The sequence below is a fragment of the Eptatretus burgeri genome, chromosome 11, assembly GCF_056783735.1.
Source record: "Eptatretus burgeri isolate ZD-2024b chromosome 11, Ebu_testis_v1, whole genome shotgun sequence".
NCBI lineage: Eukaryota > Metazoa > Chordata > Myxini > Myxiniformes > Myxinidae > Eptatretus > Eptatretus burgeri.
In genome coordinates, this window is record NC_140971.1 from 17,094,113 (window position 1) to 17,101,010 (window position 6,898).

At 43.1% G+C, this 6,898-nt stretch overlaps 1 long non-coding RNA gene across 3 annotated transcripts in view; it reads left to right on the forward strand.

Moving 5' to 3' along the window:
- The window catches only part of LOC147016579 (uncharacterized), a 134,530-nt gene extending 132,573 nt beyond the window's left edge, over positions 1–1,957 (forward strand). For all 3 annotated transcript variants that reach the window (XR_015049102.1, XR_015049101.1, XR_015049103.1), the window contains one exon: positions 695–1,957. This is a non-coding gene — a long non-coding RNA (uncharacterized LOC147016579). The remainder of the gene's footprint in view (positions 1–694) is intronic.
- The last annotated feature ends 4,941 nt before the right edge of the window (positions 1,958–6,898 follow it).

Below are 6,898 nucleotides of genomic sequence, written 5' to 3' on the forward strand. Positions count from 1 at the left end.
GCATCACAGCTGCTTTTGTGGGCCAAGGCTATAAGAGGGCATGTCATGAATAGTGGGCGAGCAGATGCCTATGGAGCATTGCGGAGAAGCTGCATATGAACTACATTGGGGTCTTTGTGAAACTGGCCTTGCGTTCACTGGCCGACAGCCATACCCTCACCCAGCAGACTGCACCCACTCTCCTCCTCAGGCTGACTCCACATGCAAACTAGGACTGCCAAGCCGTGTCACCACTCAGGACTTGCTGTGTCCTATCGGACATAGCCTGGGTCTTCCTGTCTTGTGAATTTTACCTATTTATTTTTTGTAAACAGTCATGGCTCGTGGAAGAGCTAATACAAGTAAAGGGTTTAGAAATGAGATTCAAATACGGAGTTGGAAAATGGAGGTTTGGAAATGAGGAAGAGAACAATGGGGAAGGTTCTACAAACAATCAAAACGCGTCACCCTTTCCCATGATATGAGGGGATGGATAACCTAACTAAACAATCACAATGGAGATATTTACACTCAAGGGTTCTTTTATGTCGGAACATAATGAAAAGGCTTTGTGGTTCTCTGAAATGTCATGATAATTATGAAAGTTGCTATCGCCATACTAAAACATTTGCAGCAAAAGACAATTCATTTCGCATCTTTTTGCAGGAAAGCCTACATGATTCTCAATGTGATGCATTTTTAACCTGTACTGTAGGCCCCTGAAATGTCAGTGGATGAAGATGACACTGCCCAAGGCTTTGGTTTGAATGCCAGCATTGATACCATGAAGAACATCGCTTTGCAAGGGGAGTTCAGTGGGATTGGTTCTCCAGCTCATGTCAGCGAACAGTGTGTTGGAGTGCGATTTTGTAGTAATTGTAAATTTGCTATGACTTAAAAGCCGCAACTACCGATGCATTGTGAAAGTCATTATTGCGTCTTTTAGTCTATTACCACTGTAAGCAATTTGACTCAATTGGTAATTTATACACAATGAAGTTGCTGAGTCCTTGTTCCATATCTGAATTGTATGATCTGACTGTACATGTTTTGCAGGTATGATGATGAATTATAGAGTAGGCCTGACCTATAATTTGAGGGTATGTCAAGATGTCTGCTCCATCTGCTTGTACTTTATTGTAGATATTAAATATCTCACAATATCTTTTCAAACCAAATTAGGTGTTGGCAACGCTAGCAAAATTATAATATTCCCATCTCTTGATTCTTCATGGGGAAGGCAATGGCAAACCACCCAAACACAGTACATTTCTTCCTTAGATACAGCTTCGGAAGTAGATGCCGTCAGTTGACCTAGATGGGTGAAATGTGAAGAGTATGATGTAAAAATATTTATATTTAGGGATGGCAAGACAGCTCAGTTGACAGCTCAGTATAAATGATCTAGCGGGTGACGAATCTTTGGAAAGACCAGACCTCACTGAAAAATAATTTTCTGGGGTAGTGTCTGGGACCAGTGCATGAGCAGGGTTGAAGGATAAAATAGAGCGAGACTTAGACAAATGATGGGTGTGGGGTGGACAAGATGGATACACGAGAAAATTCTCAGTAAGGAAAAACTGAAAATTTGAGAGGTGGGTTTGGGGACGGAGAAGGGACGGAGAAGGGGGTAGAAAAGATCACGGTTTTGGATATGATCTGAGATGGTGATGAACAACTATCTTTGAAGATTTGGAGGGGGAGAATGACATTGAAGAGAATGTGAACGTTGGTTCCACAGGTGGGAAAAAATGAGGAACGAATAAGTTGAGTTTCACCAAAATGGGGTTGTTGGCGATGATTTTAATGTCGACATGTTTGTGTGTTCATATGATCGATCCATGCTAATCGGTTGACATTAACATTGTTATAAGTTTGCATGAACCATTATTGTTATTACATGAGAAATGAGATTGTAAATATCTGTGCAGTTGTTAAATAAATTAGTTTTTTTAGATCCTCATGGAGGATCTCTAAGTCTCACTCATGTAGTTGTTCTTCATCTTCTTCTTGTGGACTTTTTTGTTTCACAGCCTACAGATATCATCGAAACTTCCTGAAACTTGGCATATATATGTAAAAATACCCTGCGCAGACAGTAACCATCTCCGATTTTGAAAATTCCTCCAAGAAAAAAAGTTATGACGTCAAAATATCTCCGCTAATGGAAATCGCCTAAAAATTATCTCCGAAACTAGGCAAGCTTTTTGAATTCTGTTTGCGGGAATCGAACAGGGCGTTAGCAGAGATGAATTACCACACATATGATATGTCACTTTGACGTCATATCAATTTTTATGACGGCATTCCTATTTTTTGACATTTTTTGTTTCACAACCCAGAGTTTTCATCGGATCTTCGTGAAACTTGCCATGTATATGCAGAAAGCCCACGCGCAGGCAGTAACCATCTCCTCTTCTTCTTCTTCTTCTTCTTCTTCTTCTTCTTCTTCTTCTTCTTCTTCTTTCGGCTGCTCCCGTTAGGGGTCGCCACAGCGGATCATCCGTATGATCCGCATAGTGATTTGGCACATGTTTTACGCCGGATGCCCTTCCTGACGCAACCCTGGTCTACTCTTACAACACAGGGATATGGTACACCTATTTTAACCGGGGTATACACCGGCCCAGTATACTGGTACTCATTTCGCCGACCTCGGAAGGATGACAGGCTGAGTCAACCCCCTGGTGTATTAATTCAGTGGCTCAACGGGGCTTGAACTCAGGTCCTCTTCGATCCCAAGCCGCTGCCCTAACCACTGCGCCAACACCAGGCAGTAACCATCTCCGATTTTGGAAATTCTTCCGAGAAAAAAAGGTGACGTCATAATATTGCCGCTAATGTAAATCTCCTATACCATTATCTCCGAAACTAGGCAAGCTGTTTGAATTTTGTTTGCGGGAATCAAGCCGGGCATTAGTACGGATAATTTATCGCAAACCTGATGCATCACAATGACGTCAAATTCGTTTTTATGACGTCATCATTAAGAGGACGAGGATCTTAGCTCATTTGAGCTTGTTTGTGTAAATGCTATCTATGTTCTACATTGTCTCTCCTGTGCAAGTCCATGATGTGTTTCCACTTGCAATATGTAAAGTAAACTTCTGGATACAATTGCAAGGGCCATATTGCTCGGCTTATTCTTGTGAATTGATGATATTGAAGTATTTTGGACCAATTGCACTGTGCTGCATCATTCCCTAGGAAAGTCAATTGTACTCTCGGACCATCCTGAGGCATCAGTAAGTCAGGGACAATATGATATGACGACTGAAGAAATTGACGTCCCATATATTGTCCTCCACTCACAAAAATTGGCTCTGTAATTGAGGAAGCCTCACGTTAGGGCTCTGTCACACCTTGACGTTTTAGCCAGCGTATGGCAAGGTATCAAAATGTATGTAAAACGGTGGCGTACGCTGAACTATTGATGTTTTTTCCCAGTTTTGGACGTATTCATAACGAGTTGGATGTATGCATAACGTATTAGTAACGTACACAGGACGTTTCGATAACATATAGATAACTTATATCAACGAATGCTGAGCATGTTGTTGGCGTTCACAACCTATGCCCAACGATAGTCTAACTTATGCATAGCGCGGCAGCGTATCGCAGACGATCACGTGGCGTAGGCTATTAATAGGCTGCGGCTCGACGATTCAAATCATAGCCGCACTAGACATCGAAGCGTCAAGCCGCTGTCACACCTTGACGTTTTAGCCAGCGTATGCCGACATATGAAAAATTTGCCGAATACGCTGGCACACGTCGAATACGTTATGGGTAAGTTTTGTATACGTTAAGAGCACGCTGAAGCATGCTGGCATACGTCGTAGTACGCCGAGCACGTCGACAAATTTTCAGCATGTTGAAAAATTTTCGACGTATGCCAGCGTATGACACACGTTCCGCATACGCTGGCCATAACTTGTAGGCACGTTACGCGATCGTTGACACATGTCGATACATCTTACTTGTAAGTTACTCATAAGTCGAAACACGTTGAGGTAATGTTTTACGTCGGTGTTCCAGGCTCCCTGGTTGTTGTTTGTTATTTTTTTTTTCTTCGGTATGATGGTGATGTTGACACTTCAATTTCTAGTGCGGTTATGATTTAAATCGTTGAGCGGCAGCCTATTAATTATATTATATTATAACCGCACTGGAAATTGAAGTGTCAACATCACCGTCATACCGAAGAAAGAAAGAAAAAAAAAACACAGGGAGTCTGGAACACTGACGCTAACCATTACCTCGACGTGTTTCGACTTATGAGTAACGTACAAGTAACGTGTGTCGACGTGTGTCAACAATCGCGTAACGTGCCTACAACACGTTACTCATAGGTTAGAAATAAGTTTCGGGTACGTTAAACATTACCTCAACGTGTTTCGACGTGTGTCAACGATCGCGTAACGTGCCTACAACTTATGGCCAGCGTATACGGAACATGTGAGTCATACTCTGGCATACGTCGAAAAATTTCAAGCATGGAAAATTTGTCTAACAGCTCAGCGTACTACGACGTATGCCAGCGTGCTCTTAACGCATACAAAACGTACGCATACGTATTCGACGTGTGCTTGCGTTTTAGACCAATTTTTCATACGTTGGCATACGCTGGCTAAATCGTCAAGGTGTGACAGGGCCTTTAATACGGCGAACAGCTCAAAAATCGGGTGTTAAGGCCCGGTCACACCTTGACGTTTTAGCCAACGTATGCCGACTTTTGAATTTTTTTTCTAAAACGCTGGCACACGTTGAATACGTTATGGGTAAGTTTTGACAACATTGAGAGCACACTAAAAAACACTGCCATACGTCGTTGTACGTTGGCTTTAAACGTTGTACTTTTTGGTTGTCCTCAAATTTTTTCATGCTTGAAATTTCACGACGTATGCCGGCGTATGACTCACACGTTCCGCTACGCTGGCCACAAGTTGTATGCACGGTCTGCGATCGTTGACAGACGTCAACACATGCTACTTGTAAGTTAATCATAAGTTGAGACACGCCGAGGTAATGTTTAGCGTACCTGAAACTTATTTCTAACCTATGATTAACGTGTTGTTGGCACGTTACGCGATCGTTGCCACACATCGACAGACGTTACTTTTAAGTTACTCATAGGCTGAAAGACGTCGGTACAATAGATCGTCCTTGCTTCAGCGTCCACGGCCACGGCCAGGACACTTATTTGCAGCATTCTTCAAACTTTTCTTCGGCATGACGAGGATGTTCACACTTCGATGTCTAGCTTGGCTATGATATGACAGCGTCTATTCAAAATAGTCGAGTTTGAGCGTTTTAACACGTTCAGAAGAAACGCTTCAAATTTCAAAACCCCACCGTCAAAAAACAAAGGCGAGTGACAGCAATTTAAATCGTTCATTGTAAACAATGAAAATAGCTGAGTGGTGCCGTTTAAAAGTCGTTGAGTGTAAAAAAAATCCAATTGTTGAGCGCAAGCGTCTACTTTCAATAGTGGAGATGCAGCCATTTAAATCGTTGAGTTTATCATTTAAATCGTTAAATCGTTAAACGCAAGGACGATCCATCATAACCCACACCCTCCCCCTCACACTCACCTACTACTGCCAACATGAACAAACCACTACTAATACTAATACTGATACTGTTACTGATACTGTTACTGCTGACATGGACATCGACTCAAAAAGGACTCGAAAACCCTGTTGGGTTCCCCTTTTATGAGCAGCATTTTTATATACCAATTCCCAAAACCGCTGGGACACGACTTTATATGGCAGTTGTAAGCTAGAAACACGTTAATTTATTTTTTTTGTCGACCGGAAGACGTCATTGGAATACGTCTATATACGTCGATGTGTGTTGGGACTACGTAAAGAATTGGTTCAAAGCACGTCAAACATAAGTTAGAAATAAGTTTCGCGTAAAAAAGACATTACCGCGACGTGTTTCGACTTATGAGTAGCTTATAAGTAGCCTTTGTGGACGTGTGTAAGCGTCCACATATCGTGTGTAAAACTTATCCCCATCGCATGCGGAACGTGTGTCATACGCCGAGTACGTCGTAAAATTTTGAACATGTTTAAAATTTCTTGACCTACTCTACTTACTACGACGTATGATAGCGTACTTTAGCGTTGTACTCACGTATACCAAACTTACTCATACCGTATTTGACGTTCCCCAACGTTTTAGACACATTTTTCGTAGGTCGGCATACGCTGGCAAGATCGCCAAGGTGTGACCGCGATGTTGTCACTTCCATTTCTACGGCAGTTATGATTCGAATCGTTGTGCGTCAGCCTTTCAATAGGCTACGTCACGACATCGTCGGCGATGCGTGCAACGCGCTATGCCTAAGTTAGACTATCGTTGGGCATCGGTTGTGTAGGCCGACAACAGGTTCAGCATTCGTTGGTATAAGTTATCTATAACACAACGAAACGTTCTGTGTCCGTTACCAATGCGTTATACATAAGACCAAGTCGCTATGAATACGTCCGAATCTTTAAAAAAAAAATCAAAAGTTCAACGTAAGCCAGCGTTTTGCATACATTTTAATACGTTGCCATCGCTGGCTAAAACGTCAAGGTGTCAGGTCAGGTATGGGAGCATGTGCCAGAACAGCGCGTCGCTGCGTCCACTTTCCGCCGGTACTCCAGGGGCCTCCGTCTGGCCATCCCCCAGGCAGATGCCAGGCCCATCCCCATCTCCTTGAGATGATGGTCAACCTGTTGCAACCATGAGGCACGTGGTCGGCCCACTGGCCTCCTCCACTCATGAGACTCCCTCGCTGAGAGAATCTGGTAAGCAGGATCAGCGTCAGGAAAACGAGCCACATGTCCATACAGCCGCAACTGACGCTCACGGACTATGCAGGTAACAAATCTCATCCGAGTCTCTCTCAGCAACCGCTCGTTGG